Below are 17,937 nucleotides of genomic sequence, written 5' to 3'. Positions count from 1 at the left end.
TGAAAAATAATTTGTTTGTGAAAACCGGGCCGGGTTGGTATTTTAAAATTTAAAAACTCGGATCTTTTTGTCTTTTTTTTAAAAGTGTTTATTAATAAGGAAGGTCGTTTTTTTGTTTATTAATATACCATTAAACTCAGCAAAATTGTTATTTTTTTATGTTTCGCTTTATCATCGCTATGATTTTTAAATATTTTGTTATTTTTTAATTCCTCCGCGCCTGACGACGTCACTATTTCTCTTCGGTGAGTTGTCCTGGTTCGTGGAATGAAAACAGAACTTATGTCGTCCTTTAAAGTTGTTAATGTTTATATATATTTTTTTATACGTTTAAGAGAAACTTCACCGTACAATCAAATGCTTTAATTTTTACCATGTGAGAGAAAACATTGTTTATATCAAATTTCCCATAGACTTTACCCATTAAAGTTGTTCTCTAATGTCTCTTCTATTGTTAAGAAATTAATTATTATTTGTATAAAACATCTAAACAGTATTGTGTTCTATACCGAAATTGAAATAGTTGTCCAACTCTGAACAGTAATTAGTTTATAAATCAAATCTGTCCAAAGGAGTGAAATATGGCTGTTCCCGGAACCGCTTTGGGGTCGATTTGCCCTTTGGAACTCCAAATAGCACTGTGTTCAATCAATTGAGTTAGGTACAATAAACGAATTCATGATAACTAAATGATAACATGAACTAACATAGTTTAAAAGTTAAATGGGACGGTTTGTGTTTATAATGATATTACGACAATAACAACAAATTATCACGCCGAGGACAGTATCACCCTGTCTTTGCATACATACCTCGCTTCCTTCATCTTCTCATGCACGCGCGCCGACTCTTCCGACTTTTGATATGTCCATCTTTAAGTATCTGATGCATTTAGTCATGCCATATCGTTCTCGGTTTTCATCGATTTCTGCATTCGCTCAATAAGTCCAAACGAACGCCATCAACAAAGGTCGTTCAAAGTAGTTTAATTTCATTAAAATAGTTTTTATTAATTTTTAAATACATTTTCAAGAAACTTCGAAATGATATTAAAACGCTCTAATTTTTACCGCGCTTAAGAAAACATTTTTTATGTTTGATTTCCCGTAGAACTGAACTTTCTCATTATTAGGGGTAACCGGGAATCATAATTCTTGAGGAGTATTGAGGAAGCATTTTGGAGGTGAATTCATTCAAAATTGTAGTTGGAGAAATGTGAAACTGCTGAGATGGAAGTTGTTTCAATTCCCAGGGGATCATGAATTTAATAGTTAATATCAACGTGCAAATCTTCACAAGGTATTGTTCGACCTAAAGTTTAAACTCGACCCGGCCAGTTGGATTCCATTGGGGTACTGCGGTACTGCTGAGTAAATCTTTAGAACTAACCACGATTTTATCTTAGTGTGGACTTAACAACGTTGAACTTAGAAATTTGTATTTATCTGTACATTTTGAAATTCAGTTTATTGTTTTAGCTGTAAAATTACTAACCAGCTTAGATTTTAAATATATTGGTTGAATATAATAGAATGCGTTCAATTCAGGTACATTTACAAAAGACCAAAATAATATTACAAGTATGAAAAAACGCTTAAGCGGTAAAATTGGGAAACCTTGGGCCTTGAGTTTTCGACTGGAAATCTAGAAGAGCAAAGTCCGCCTCAACATGAAGTATTTATTAAACCTCTAGCGGCCCTGTAGCTCAATCACAAGTAACTATCGACGTGCTTAAAAACATGCTAAGGTCATTGTTAGCGATATGAACAATAATGAACATGGTTTAGTTATCGCAGTTATAAGTCAACGCGAGTGTAATCTCCAAGACAACGTTACACTAAATGTACCCTACACTAAATGTATCAGATACGTGGGAATAACTATTGCCGAGTTCATGAAGTCTATTTAATACGGCATTACAAGTATACACTGTCCGTGAATTGTTGCTACAAAACGGTGGCACCTGTCTAGTCATTCTTCCATATCGCGGTCATAAGTCAACGCGTGTGTAATCTCTAAGTCAACGCTCGTGTCGGTTTGTCTTTTGTTTTCCTCGTAAATAAATTCAGTTTATTGGCGAATAATCGGCGTTTATTATCCAAAATTAAAATTATATGACAATTACTATGGCGACTGCTTTTCTTGACATTTGGCTTGCCAAACGCCGGCTAAATGCAATAAATAGCGTGGCAAAATAACAGTTTTGGAATACTTTCCATATTTACACCGGAGAAATTTAAATATGTGGTTGCGCAGCAGGATTATATTTATTTATTATATTTAACACTTTATAAACATATTAAATATGTATACATATATGAGCGGGCTCTTCCTACCTACCCAAACCATTCAGTTTGAGAAAATTACAAAAACATGTACATATTGAAACATACAATTTTATACAACAATTAAAAACAAAGATTAACAATAACATTAACTATGAAGAGAGGAGAGGGGATGGGAAGTAAAGAAGAAGGATAAAGGAACAATTTAAATATTTAGATAGTGACATTTCAATCTTGACTTAAATGTAAATAAAGAAGGTTTATAAAAATTATACATCGCGAAACGTAAATATTTTGACATTTAATATTAGGTGTTCACGGATGTTGTGTTGTGATCGCAAATAGATAAACAATCGTTGTGAGAAATTGTTATCACGTCGCTTATTAGCACGTCGATAGTTGTTTGTGATTAAGCTACTGGGTACGCACATGTGGCTATCAGTTACGTTTTTTTTCATTACTATAAATGTTTTTTTTTACGCTGGAAATAATTTTAAAGAACTCCCAGTAAAATAAACAAATTACAACATGGATTAAGAAAATTTTAGAGAAGAGAATATGGAAGTCTAGGCATTTAGAGGGCTTATGACCCGTCATTGGCTAGTTTATGTATGTTTTTTAATATGAAACTACAAACTAAGGCAAAATCCATAATCTTGAAGCAGAATGCAGGAAAGATGGAATATCATTATCAGATATTCACAATGTCGTTAAAAGTAGTTATCACGCGCCATTGTTCTTCTAGCTTTCTTCTTTACCAGACACGAAGCTGTGAGAAGTTACCTAGATAGGTTTAAATGAAGAAACGATGACTTTTGTCTATGCGATGATATTTCTTCACAGAGTATCGAACATCTGTTATTTCAGTGATAATAATTATAATAATAATGTTTGGATAATTTATATAGCACCATTTTTGTGAAAATCACCTCAAGGGCGCTGTACAGTAAATAAATATCCCAACACGTCTTGCAGCTACAGAGCGCACGGACGGTTGGGATTCTAGTTCCTCGTCTCCAATTATGATATATTACAACTATGATACATATGAGCTAGATAACAGAACGTCTTGCAGCTACAGAGCGAATGGACAGTAAAAAATCTTGCCCCTATTCACATTTTTATTTTTTTATTTTTTATTTGACAATGAAGTTTAGAGTTTAAGTGATATTTAAAAAACGAAATAAAAAGCAAATTTATAAAATTAGAATTAAGATAACAACAAGTCTTGCAGCTACTGAGCGCATGGACGGTTGATGTATACATATGTCCTTAAAAATGCCCATTGGGCGTAAATAAATAAATAAGATCAAAATACGCCGCATTTATTTTACCAGTGCAGTGTCCTATGCACCATCAGATGCGCATACGGGAGTGACAATGGCGACTAGAGGAATCAAGGCTATTTCCGTTGCGCTATTTCTGACATAACTTTTCCAATACTGCGTATTGAAATGTTACCATGTTGTCGACTTGCAGTGCCATAGTTACGGAAACGCTCACGAGTGTTGCCAGCTTGGTGTTGATTGGAAATCACGAATCCAATACACCCCACTATATGTTACCTCACCCTGGCAATTTACTACCCTCCACTCCCGCCCCCACTCTACACCGGGGTGGTTAGGTAGGCCAATAGATGCACGGTCCAATTAGCCGGAGTAACGAGCAGTGATGGGGATTATTTTTATTTTCATTTCATTTCATTATCCTGTGAAAATTATTTACAAATGGGGAATGAATTATAGCAACAAAAGACGAGTGATACTTTAATCCACAAATTTGGAATATCCAGTGGCCGGTTTCATCGTTTTCGCGGCATCTTCGAGACTGGTATCTTTATTAAGAAATTCAATGTATTTATACTAAACAGGGGTAAGGATAGAGGATTCAAAATTATATAAAATAAAATAAAATATTTTTTGTCCTTAGGATCAATAACATATAGTATATATATTATATTCATTTTTAAACACTTTGTTAATGACAAAAAAAGGCCAAAAATAATTTAATTTAATTTACTTTCACATAACTTCGAGTCCCTTATCCTTTCTCTCTTTCTTTTTTTTAACTTCAGTAAAAAACTTATAAATGAATTTAACCAAATTATTATACAATTTGTCGTACATCTTTCAAAAAGGCGTATTTCGTTTTTTGTCCAAATTGAGTTATGAATATTTTAATAAAAATTAAGTTATAATATGGAAAATAGGCATCATACTGTCTTAAAACATAAAAAAAAAACCCAGCAAAATACAGTTTATTATTGCTTAAGGCGAAAATTTTCCAAACAAATTCTTAAAAAGTCGTCTGAAAAATTAACAAATTCGAGATACGCCTTTTTGAAAGATGGACGACGAATTGTTAAATAAAATAATTGTTAAATAGTACAGTTGTGGGGGTCATAGTCCATCGATCGATGACACACACATGTGCAATGATTTCACCTAAAATAAAGAGCAACGACCGATGAAGCGAGTCATCATTTTGTATTGAATACAATACATTTTATACTGGACATAAAACGTACTTCAGTACGTTCACGCCATGGAGGCATGAAGAATAAAGGAAAGTGGCCTATAAAGAGACCGCAGGGCGTAGTGACGCCCAGTCAGCCCAAGTAAGTCAGCCAAAGGGGTAAGCCCAACCTAGTCAGTTCAACGCATTCACTCAATCCCAGCATGTTGTCCAAGTGCGGCCAGCTCGACTCCTCATCGCCGTTGCTCTCGCGCTCCCCAACCAAGTGCTATATCTCATTCGACATGCAATAAACACGCATCAAACATCAACCTCGCGTATTCTGTCCACCTACAACTGGGGTAGGAGCTCCAACTCTCAACAACATAAATCCTACAGAATATCTACAGTATTGTGCGAATAATTGTAATAATTATATAGTAATTTTCGTCATCTTTTAAGTATAGCAACACTCATGTGTCAATTTGACCGTTGTTAAGCGCCAAAAAATATGACTTACATTCCATTAATCCTTTGGAAGCTCATATTGTTGTTTGTTGGTGTACTATTTGTTTTTTTACATTTTCTCAATAAAGGACTAATTTTATAAATTGCTTACATATTAAACAGTGTTTTTGAGTTGGTTTAAATCATGGATATCACGCCGAGGAAAAGGAAAAAGATTATAACATTAAGTGAACATACATAAATGACTCTGAAGGAGATTGCAAATTAATGTTTTGTGAGTCAGGGAGCAGTCAGCAAGATTATTAAGCAGAAAAGAGAAACAGGGTCAGTTAAAACAAAGAGAATTGGGAAATGTGGAAGAAACCGGAAAACCTGTGTCCGAGATGAAATATCTTTAATTAGAAATAGTATATTAAACCCCATAAAAACAAGTTACGAACTTCAACGAGATTTGGCAGCCACGGGGTGATTATACATGACTCAACAGTACGAAGAAGACTCATTGAATCTAGAAGAAAAACAATTCGACCACAGAAGAAACAACTCCTGGCGGCACGTATGATGAAGCAAAGGCTCATTTGGGCTATAAAATATACCACATGAACTGTAGAAGACTGGAAGAAGGTGCTGTTTTCAGATGAGACCCACTTTCTTGTGCAGGGATATCGCACAAAATTAGTTTGAAAAAGTGGGGATGAAAAACTTACTGTGTCTCATATTGACCAAACGGTAAAATATCCTGTGAAGAAGATGTTTAGGGGCTGTATATGAGAACCGCATCTTTGATACCAATAGAAGGAATAATGAATAACCTTAAGTATAAAGCTCTATTGTAGCACCATTTGAGTACAGAACTGAGTAAATGTTGTCTTAATGGTGGGGCTGTATTTCAACAGGATTCAGCTCCTTGTCACGTATCGAAGTTTATGCTTAAGTATTTTAATGATAAAAAGATAACTTTTTTAGACTGGCCTCGAAATTTACCTGATCTTAACCCTAAAGAAAATTTTTAAGTGATTTGTAAATCTAAAATACAAAAATTGGACTGCACCACCAAAATAAATATGATAGAAACTGTTATTCAAATATCGTTTCGAGGAGACAGAATAAAAGAAAATTGCCGAAGATTAATTGATTTACATACATATTTATTTATTCATATTTTTTGCTTACAAACTATAATTAATAATAAAAATAATGTGACCTCACTGGGGTTTCCCGTGCCGAGGACACTTAACAATATACTTTTTTTTAAATTAAATTTGGGAATAAACAAAGAAGACTTACTTTAAAAAAATGAAGATAATTGACAAATATTCAGACAGTTTTAAAAACAAGGTATATATGTACATCTATATTATTTATATTATAAAACACACAATGAAAATAACAAAAACCTAACATAAGCTGTACACTTGTGGAGCAGTTGATTCAATATTGGTATGGGCGAATGAGACAATCCATTTTACTTCTACCTAGCTTCACTAACCATTTTTTTATAGCCTTTTTAAACATTTTCTCGTTACTAATTGTTTTAATAGATAGTGAAAGTAGGTTATAGATTTTAATTGAATAATACTCAAAACCCCTTTGTCTGAAAGTGGTTTTAGTTTGTATTGTCAAATAAAAAAATTATTATGATTGTACGTCACCTGTAACTCTAAATATTAATAGAAAACGTATTATATGATTACAAGGAATTTTATTCCATTAATTTGCACAATACTACAGGTAAAAGGGATTTATTAAAGTAAATATACTTGTTTACACCAAAGATTTCTATGTCACTTACTACTAGCTTACTCGTACTCCATACCTTTTGAGTATTACATGTATAATATAACATTTCATGTGCATATTCATTTCAGAGTTGAACAATACAAGTGCGCTCTTATTTTCTCGACTGGCGAATGTTGATACTTGTACGAGTATTGTACGTCTACTCACTTACAGACGTACTGCAGATTTCCCTGAAATTCTCACAGAAGTGCGCAACTGTTTCAATATTTTAATTTGTTGCAACATATAGGGAAAACGAATTGAGAAGGAAATACCATATAATTGGGTTGTGGTCCCGTGACTGGTGTCGTGGACTTGCAGGATTTAGGTTTTTCAGTGTTGGTTGTAGTTCCTACCTCAGTTAGAGATTGACAGAGAAGAGACGAGGAAGCTGTTTGATGTTTATTTATTACACGGCGAATAAATAATGAATTATGTCGCACGAGTGTTACGGCGATTAGGAGTTAAAGTAACTCCACTTGAACTACACACTGGAACCTCAGTTCTCATGACTTCGTCGAGCGGAACCGAAGTGAACTGAACTTGTTGGGCTGACTGACTTGAATGGCTGACTGGCGTTGCGTCCTATGGTCTCTATGTTCGTTATAGACGACATTCCTTTGTTGTTAATTTCTTAATGGTAGGGACGATGTGAACGTACTGCAGAACAATGCTCCCGGTTTAACGTGCAATACTATAAGTGTTGCATGACACGCGGGAGGGGAAGGGAAGAGTTGTTAAGGTATCATGGCACACGAGTTTCAGAACTATATTGATTTGTTCGTTTCAAAAACACAAAATGACAGTTCTATAAGAATGCAAAAATTTTCTAGTGGCCACTAAAAACATCACTGATTATAACATTGATATTATAAAATTATCTGTGGTTTTATACATTTTACAATTGTGTTTTGCACCCCTGTTATATACACGGAGTTTGCCAGATGAATGTTTGCACCTAAACACTTGACCCAGCAATTTTCATGCGACCCTGTTACCGTCGCAAACATTGTTCAGGTTGTATCAGGGAAATATGAACCCGCAGAGATATGTAGAAATATGTACACAATATTATTTCAGCGTTGTAACCCGACTGAAACATTTTTATCTCATTTCGACAGAAAACATAAAAATAAACAATAATTCTCGTTATCTTTATGTATTCCTGGAATACGATTTTTCTGTTAATAGGAGATCAGAAAATCAATAGGACTCGCAATTTCTGGAAAATTGGAGTTTATAAAAGGGTTGCTGATAAAATTGAATGTATTTACGGTTATCAGCGGCATTTTCAGTTGAATGGTTTGAAAACTTTGCCATTTTTTAGATAGAACTAATATTCTTATCACGATATAAAGAGATTTTGAAGGTGTTTTAATAAACCTCTTTATGGAAGAAGAGACAATTTTATAGTTCAAACCTTCTGTATTTTTCCTAAACATGTTATCTCGTTTCTCTAATAATCATTAAATTATACTCATGACGTCCTCATTTTTCTCTGTGGCCCGAGTTTGCGACGGTAGCGGGGTCAAAATAATCAGGGAAATTGCGCTAAAAAAATACTTTATAGAAACAGAAAACATTATGTAGGTTATTCAAGGAGTAGCAGTAGGCTAGCGAGCACGTGTAAGTTGGGTATTTTATACGATGCACAAAAACACGTATTACGTACTGGTTGTTTAACTAAAGCTGGCGCGTTCGCAAAACTCACACAAATGCATTTTAAATGTACGGAATGATCATTTAAAAAAAGTTATATCAAATTTTTACCACATGTGATATCTTTATTGTTTATCAATAAGTGTGTATCCATATTTTCTCCAATATCATTTATACTGTGCATTTTAATAACTCTGTATTTATTTTTATTTTAAAGAACACAAAATATTAAATAAAAAACAAGCCTGTTTAAAAATAAATAAATATATTACATTTACTGAAGTGATTGTTTTTCTTCGCTCTAATCCAAAAGTGATTTTTCAAAACATTTAATATAATATCAAGATTTAAAAAATCAATATTCTGTACATTAAAAATGTATTTGTGCAAGCTTTGAAAAAGCGCCAGCACAGTTAATCGACCTATATATACATGATTCGATTCAATAAAAATACATGTATATTTATAAACCGGTGTTTTTAATCTATAACTCAATACATATATATCAAATACGTGTTATTATATTTTTACTATTAAGAATCGCAGCAAAATTTAGACGAACGCAGAAGCATCCTCTGTATATGTTTTTACCATATCATTAGCAACTAACAAAGCAATAGTTGTCTATTTCACTCTCATAAGCGCCCCTGAGCGCGAGAGAGATAAATTATTTTCATAATGCGTATGCCGTGCGATGTCATACCATGAGCTTATTCACAGATACTACACAATGCATTTGTGTGAGGATTGCGAACGCACCAGCTTTAAAAAATCCACCAAGAGGTAGATGTATCAAGAATACTTCAGCGACGCGGCGTCCATCCGGTTCCCAGATTTACTCAGAGGAAAGTTTTAAAGACTAAAAACTTAGTAACTCAAACGAGTTCGACAGAAAATAATTTCTACAGTATGTTTAACGTGATACAAAAATGATCCATTCCTAGGAATAACAAAACCATTTCCATAAGCAGGGAGAATCCGATGCCATATCACACTATCTTTACACACAGACTGCTTCCTCACATTCTAAAAGTTATTATAACATATTGATTATCTTGAATTTTTATATGTACATTCACAATATTTAATTACATAGAATATGAAATGTTCTCTAGTTTGGCTAGTTTCAATCTTTCCAGCATTATGGTTTCCTAAGAAAGCGGTGCCGTTATCTACAGGCCATGATAGGTAGCTGTGAGGCAGTGGGCGTAACAAGACGGCTGTCTTAACGGTGACCGGAGCTCTCGGTTTACTGCTTACAAATTTATTTAAAATCACGCAAGGCAAAATCAATGGAAATGACGGAACAAATACACATATTTCCAAAAAAAAAATTGTCTTATTATTGATTTAATTCTTCATATTATTGTACTACGACGAAAGGCGGTCTGACATTTCTTCACCCAAACCAACTCCCGTATTTTCTCCCTGGATTATGACACTGTAGCAGAAATTTTTCGCACACTATAAATAAATCGTAAAAAAAACCAACAGGCAATATCATTACTATACACTTTTAAAAAAAAAACAACCAAATCAGATCAGATTTGGGGTGCGGAAAAGGGGACAGCAAAACGTCGATTTAATTTAATTTAAGTTACGCATAATTAGTGCTACGTGCAGTTGTCTTTTTCATACAGTTTCGGGGAGGTATTTGCGAGAGCGTGACAGAAAAACAATGTTCAAATACCTATTCATCAAAATTCTCAGCCACGCCTATACCCTTAAGGAAACATTTTTAAGTAAAGCCTATGTCAAAAGTAAATTGAGTTACATGATCGCCTTCTGGGGAACTGGCAACAAGACAGACATAACAAGAATATAAAGACAACAAAATAAAATTCTTAAACTAACATACAACCTACCCTACCTGACCTCTACGACTGAACTGTACAAAAAAAACACACCAGTTTGACATAAACTACTTGACTAAAATTGAGACCTTAAAAATTGTGCACAAAATAACACTGGGAAACATACAAGACGACGACATAATATTAGTCAAAAATGCTGACATACACAAATATAACACCAGACAACAACAACACTTTCATATTGAAAAAGCAAAGACAAACACAGGACAGTCAAAAATACTACATAATGGACTTAAACACTACAACGACCTACCTTACTACTTGAAAACTTTTAATGGAGACAAATTTAAAATCAATCTGAAAAAGCACATGATGACTGAACTAACTAGACTAGACGAGACATAAAATGACCAGACAATATTAAATTTCTAATGTAACCCTAACGGGTTTTTTAAAATTGTAAATAAATAAAAATAAAAAAAAACGTGCTTCTAATATTTATTATCCCTACAGCTAAGGCATTTTTTAACGTTTTCTCCCACATTTAGAATTATCTTTGTTCATGTTATAGAAGAAAGACTTACACCATGTGCGAGAAAAGAATCCTGCAGTTCTTTGGGCACATTTCCAGGGTGAACTCTGATAGTTTGGAGAAAACTATTCTCCTGGGAAGTGTCAAAGAAACAAGGTCGCGTGGACGTCAACCGACAAGATGGAGCGGCATGGTCACTGAATTGTTAGAATTATCACCGACGAATGCTTATAGAAGAGCGCAAGACCGCTTCAGGTGGAGGGAGGCTGTCCACAGATGAGCCATATCTGGAGTCAGGCGTGATCACCATCCTCGGACATGAGGCACGGATTGAAGAAGAGAGAGATCTGTATTCACCTGTTTATTAATTTTTTTTTTTAATGGGAGTTGGTGTGGCGCCTCCGTCATAGACAATCCTCAAGGACCTACCGAGGAGCGAAACCACACAAGCGAACGCAGCTCGTCAAGTTACCAGCCTGCGGTTCGATACCCAGCCGGAAGTAGAGGGAGACAAGAACAAAGGCTATAAAAAGCGCGAAGTTCAAGGCCCGTTCTTCTCTCCTTGTCCGAAATTCAACTGCAGTGCTTCCTCACATAAAATTAGTTTTCTATAAAACACGTGTTAGATGTAAATTTGAATTAAGTTAGATCTTTGTATTACACGCCAGTTTCTTATAAAATAAATAGTGTTATCCATGTAAGTAAGCCGTTCTTATTTCTTGTGTGATAAAATATATATATGAATCCTTTTCCCCGCCACCTTCTGAAAAGAACGTAGTAGGGTGTTGAGCGAGAGGTCATAAGGTGCCGACGGGACCGATTGCAGGCTCCAGCAGGGACGCGAGGCCCCGAACGGATGAATGCAGGTAAAAAGGAAGATAGCCTAATCCTACCTCACGCACACGCCTGTGAGTACAAAAGTTACACACAGCGTGTACAGAGAGACCCCAACAGGTAAGCAAAACGCCACACACCCACATTGGTGTTTTTTTACCTCGCTTATTGCGTGTTATATTTACAGCATTAAGTATGTTCCTTCTAACTGCTCTAACTATTGTGTGAGGATCTGGCGGGATAGTCAGCTGCGGCTTTGTTAAGGAACTTCTCCGCCTATGCTTTAAGTAACGGAAATCACATTCAGGAGAAGCCGAACTATAGACAGACATCAACAGGCCTTCCGTTCCACATTGACAATATTCCGCACTTTGTGTCCTATTTTCATGTATTTCGACAGTAGGTAAATATCACATCCTACGAATACCAACAAAAATATATGAAATGTTAACATATTAGAACAGAGATAAAGAACATTTAAGAGAAGGTAATATAGAAGTCTAAGCATCTACAGGGCTTATGACCTGTCAATGGCCTGGTTTAAGCGGCCACTTTCCACACTGTGTAACATTCTCCATTCTGCCTATATTTGAACATCTATATTCCTTCAATTCTTTCATCTGTTGATGTTTGTGAAGTTAAAGGCCACTTAAACCAGCCATTGACAGGTCATAAGCCCTGAAGATGCTTAGACTTCTATATTACCTTCTCTTAAATGTTCTTCATCTCTGTTGTAATATGTTAATATAAACAGCTCCCCAGGGAGTTGAATCCAGTTCTTGTCTACAAAAATTTGGACAAACTCAAAATATTGTTGATATATGAAATGGATTTAGAATAACTCATTGTATTTTAAAAATCAATATGAATACTGTGGAAAAATATTTTCATCCATCTTTTTTTATACGTTACTAGAAAAACGCGAAATGTTTGGCCTAACTATCAAGTTGTGACAATGTTCTAAACTAATTTGAACGGCTGGGAACAAATAAACATGAATCGTGACGTATTTAAATAGTAAACGTTACTTTTATTTTTAGCGTAAATATTTTAAAATATGCCAGTATCGTTCGCCTATTTCACGCCCTTAATTTTAAACCACTGACGCATAAAAACATAGCTGCCGGTTTAAAGTCAGATAGGAGAGCAGGAGTTTACAGGAGGTGGCTTATTTGCTAATTGCCTCGGATAACGTCCACACCGATCATTCTGTCAGTCACCGTGTTTACACTTCCCGACAAATTAGAGCGGGCACGCCTTTGTTTGACAGTTACATCCACAAACATACCTTGTCCATTTTATTAACACATCTGGCATAATGACGTAGCAACATTGCAAATGAAAACGAAATTCTAGGAAGGATGAGAAATGACATTTTTGTTTGTGTTATTTTTGCATCGTCAAAAGTCCGTCCATTTTAAATACGTCTTAATGTTTGTAGACAAGTTACATAACTCACATGAATTTAATTGAAACTGTGCAAAAAAAAATCTACGTAACCTAACATTTAAATGTAACCTGGCAGAACCCTTCAGTCTTCATGCAGAACGATCAGCGCCTAGAACATTTTGGTCTAGATGGGAATTTAGAAGACATATTTTCGACTTCATATATCTTTATAAAATAATTAATTATAATTTTGATTCTACATTTTGTTTAGATACTGTGTACCCCTGAATGAATTCAGTCGGCGATTGCGATCGTACACTACATGTAATCTTCCAACCTTCAATAATTATATGGCGCACTTTAGTGCATTATCACGCATGTTAAGATTGTATAATTATCTAGAAAGTAATGCTGATATTGATATCTTTAACGATCCATGAAATAATTGTAGGAAAACTGTAACGCAATTTATAAAATCAAATAGCCACTGTTAGTTTGTTAGGTAAAATAATTTGTAATAACCCGTTAGTAATAATTTATTGTAATAACTTTCATAACAATCATGGAATTCAAATAAGCTAGCTGATTTGAAATAAGTCAATCATAAACTTTTTTCTCTTTATTTGTGCAAGCTGTGTTCACATATAATTGATGAACAATATCTAAACATAAAAAATGTGATTATTCTACCAATTTCCGTATGTATTGTTTATTGTTTGTGAAATAAAAAAATAAAAAAATCTGCATTTCACTCCCTAGGGAATAATTAACCCTTAACAACGTTGTCAATCATAACCAAAAAGGCAGCTTTTCAATGAAAATCACCGAATTAGTTAAGTATGATGTAATGTTCTACAATAATTTTTTAATCGTTTGATATCAAGCAAACAGCAATAGAAAATCTATTTCAGTAAGAAAAACATGTGATGTTTTTACGTTTTTTTACGGAATAACACAGACACGACTTGCCTTTTTATTTATGACTGCAGTAGATACATAATATATATATGATTTCATTTTTTCATGAACTAAATTCAGTCAAAACAACTTTAACATATTTTTCTCATAATAAAATTAGTTAAATGTTGTTGTTTAAAACAGCTGAAACATTTATTGATGTGGGTGGAATTCATCTTACTGAATTTCACGTACTAGGCAACTACTACCAAAATAACATAAATATGTTCACCCGAAGGCATTGTGTGCGTTATTTTATATGTTTGGATACCAGGGCATCATGCATCGATGCTGGTAGCTGCTCGTTATATACTACATGTAGCGTAAAGCAATAAAGTGTGTAGTAGCGCTTATCAAACACTGCAGGAGGTAGCGTCGAGTACCAGGAGCTCAGAATAGTAAATAAAGATAAATTATTGATAACGCTGTCAATTAGAAAGCCGTTTATTCTTTATGTGCTCCTAGTAATATGAAAACACTCCAAACGAAAAAAAGTGCTCGGGATGCGAGTAGAAAAAAAATATTATTGTTTTTTAAATCAAATAAAATATGTTTCACATTTTTCTTGACACATTCTAGTCTTATAGTCTATGTTATGATTTTTTAAACAGTCATCTCTAAAAAATGGTTAATAAACCAAAGTAAAACAAAACCGCAAAGTTTCATAGATACCTTGAATTAAAATTTTAAAGGGTTTAGTTTTACAAATAATATTTATGTTTTTCTTATTCTGAAATATATCGTGAGCATGCAAGAAAAACTGGCCAAATTATTGTTCTTGTTTGTTGGCAAATCAAGATTGAAGTTTTTTACATCGTCACAAACTTAAAGTTTTGCTATTCAGTACGCTTTTGATTTAATGTTTCCATTGCTTTACATAGACAAAGGATTAGCAATTTATTGTGTGTATTAACTTAATCAATATACAATAGAGAAATATCACATACTACGAATACCGATAAAAATCAATTGGATTTTTTAAATCGATATGGATATTGTGGAAAAATGTTTTCATTAAAAAAAAATTGAAGTAAAATTGTTTAAAATACGCTTTCACGAAAATGCGACATGATTGGCCTTGACACTCGTGACGTCAATATTCGTGACAATATACGAAAGTATATTGAAATCATTGACAAAACCATGACCCGAATTCAATTAAATAAATTTGTAAAAAATGGTCACTGGATTTAGGTAGAGAAAAATCGGAAAACTTACTCAAAAACATTTAAAAATAAAAAATGGTATATTTAAATATTGTATTATATTGTATATATATATATATATGGGGAGTCATGTTTTTGTTCATATTTGCATAAAAATGTCTGCCGTAAAACAGGCTGTACCTAGTTAGGCAGACTAGAAATGACCCAGAGAAATCAATTACCAAAGTATGTATGTAGTAGATAAAAAAAATGTGATTTTTAGTTAAAACACCGTGATTATTATTATTATTATATTTAAACGATCACGAATGACGGTCAAACTTTAACAAATCGTGACGTATAAGGGGCGCGGCTAATGCAAGGACGCTTTATTTAAAAATATATATTATGCTATTAGTATTTCATATACCCTTATTAATTCATAATTGTAAAAAAGTAATATTTCACTACTATCAATTTTATAATTTTTAAAAAATATAACTGGACTTGGTTTTTGGAAAAAGGTAAAATGTTTGATCTCAAAGTTAATATTTTAAACGTACTCGAAAATAATGAATAAATATATTTTAAAATTTTAAAAAGCACATTTAAATATAAGATTCTTATCGAGTGAGGTGACATTATTTTTATTATTAATCTTCGTTTAAAATATAAAAAAACAAATAAAATTAATCAATAAATTATAAATGCACAGCTAATTAAATGTAAGACAATGTAGACTTGTGTTACATCATAGCCACACGAGAGATAAACCAGCAAATTTATTATTTTCAAAAAAGAGCGAAACGCAATCCAATCAAGATTTAAAAAAGGGCTCGTCCGGGATTTGAACCCGGGACCTCTCGCACCCAAAGCGAGAATCATACCCCTAGACCAACGAGCCAACTGAAACACTCCATCAATAACGGCAATTTTAAACTAACGCAACGTGACTAATTTTTATCAAACCTTAAATTTATTGACTAAGCAATTTATAACATGCTTCGCAAAATTATATCGGATCATAAAATGATAAGTAGTGATATTATTCCATTTAAAATGTACAATATTATTTGTTATTCGTTTTTCGCATGCGGCTCGTTGGTCTAGGGCAGTGGTCGGCAAACCGTGGCTCGCGTGCCGCATGCGGCTCTTTAGCCACTATAAGAACTTCTAGGACTATTGCCTTTTCAATTATTGAGTACGAGCTGAACCCGGCAATGCTTTGTTATTGCTAGATTTGAGTTCTTGCTAAATAGATTAAATGAAAACAATCGAAAGTTTGGTATCAATTGAACGTAGTTATGCAGAAAGCAGCCAGTCTACAATTTAAAAAAAATAAAATATTAATGTTATCGGGTGCAGTAAAGTCGATTCGATGTTTTGCTGAAAACAACAAGACCGCTTTAATACAAAAAACTTTAAAATCACCTTTTGAAAATGGTGTCGATCACAAAAACGGTATTTCTCAATTTGCAGAAAACACTCACAGCGATAGAAAAATCTTAAGGTCCATTAAAAATTACTAAAACAGCTTAAACAAATAAATAAATTCTTATTTGTAATGTTTAAAAAACTAATGTATTCATTGTTTATCATTTGTTAAAGTCAAAAACATTCCAAATGTTTTGTAGATTTGATCATTAACTCATTTCGCAAAGGTGCTTTTATCTCAGTTTCATTTTTCTTTGGCAGGCTGTTTTCTACATAACTACGTTCAATTATTGTATTTAGTCCGAATTAGATAAGTACGGATACATTATTATTTTTGTGTTTTGGTTTAGATAAATTGTGATGAGAGAGAATTTTGATAAATAGGTGTTCGATCATTGATTTCCTGTCACTGTCTTGCAGATGCCTCCCTGACACTGTGCGAAAAAGACAACTGCATGTCAAATCTTTTGTTTAGAATAGACAAAATCAACGTTTCGCTGTACCGTTTTCCACACCTCAAAACTAAACCAATTTTGTTATTTGTTTAGACAGAGAATCAGAATATTTTTTTATTGTATCGGTGTGTTTTGCGTTTTACAAAAATAGTTGTTTTTATATACCTTGCGCCGTTTGCCCAAAGACAGCAGATAAAACTTTGCTTTTTACAGGTTTGGGTGGTTCTAGTTCCCATAGTAAACATTTTTCAAAATACGAAACAATTTCAATTCAATTCATTTATTTTAAATATAACATATACATTACAAACATATATTCAATACGTACATATTATAAAAAAGAAGATAAAAATACACTAAAGAGACTCATGTCAAAGTAGTAGAAGAATCCTGATCCGGAAAACCCCTTCGGATATATGGAACAGATCAATACCCAGAGCGATGTTGTTCAGCATAGCGGTAGCCCTTCCAACAGGCATAACCAAAGGCAGGTTTGTCCTGAATATCGCAATATGAAACAATCTATGTTGACGCTGTCTTAGGTAATTATCAGGAACATACAAACCAATGCTCATCATAATTTCAATATTATCGATCATACCGCGCAACAATCGATAAAAAAGTGAAGTCAAATACACATTCCTTCTAGTCTCTAAACTGTTGTAGCCAAGCATACCCTAGAGAAACTCAGTCGGGTAGAGCCTAAGGATAATACCCGCACTCTCTCATGTA

At 33.7% G+C, this 17,937-nt stretch overlaps 1 protein-coding gene and 1 non-coding gene across 2 annotated transcripts in view; both read right to left on the bottom strand.

Moving 5' to 3' along the window:
* LOC148285161 (A-type potassium channel modulatory protein DPP6-like) overlaps positions 1–17,937 on the bottom strand; it is a gene marked incomplete at its 3' end in the record, with an annotated part of 127,218 nt that overhangs the window by 12,847 nt on the left and 96,434 nt on the right. The window lies entirely within an intron of this gene.
* On the bottom strand, positions 16,149–16,220 carry TRNAP-UGG (transfer RNA proline (anticodon UGG)). Its single transcript has one exon. It is a non-coding gene; the product is annotated as a tRNA-Pro (tRNA).

Source organism: Micrasema longulum, unplaced genomic scaffold (genome assembly GCF_059751315.1).
Source record: "Micrasema longulum isolate JH-2025_06_02 unplaced genomic scaffold, ASM5975131v1 h1tg000054l, whole genome shotgun sequence".
NCBI lineage: Eukaryota > Metazoa > Arthropoda > Insecta > Trichoptera > Brachycentridae > Micrasema > Micrasema longulum.
Note: the sequence above shows the minus strand (reverse complement) of the source record. Positions and strands in the feature narration are given on the sequence as shown.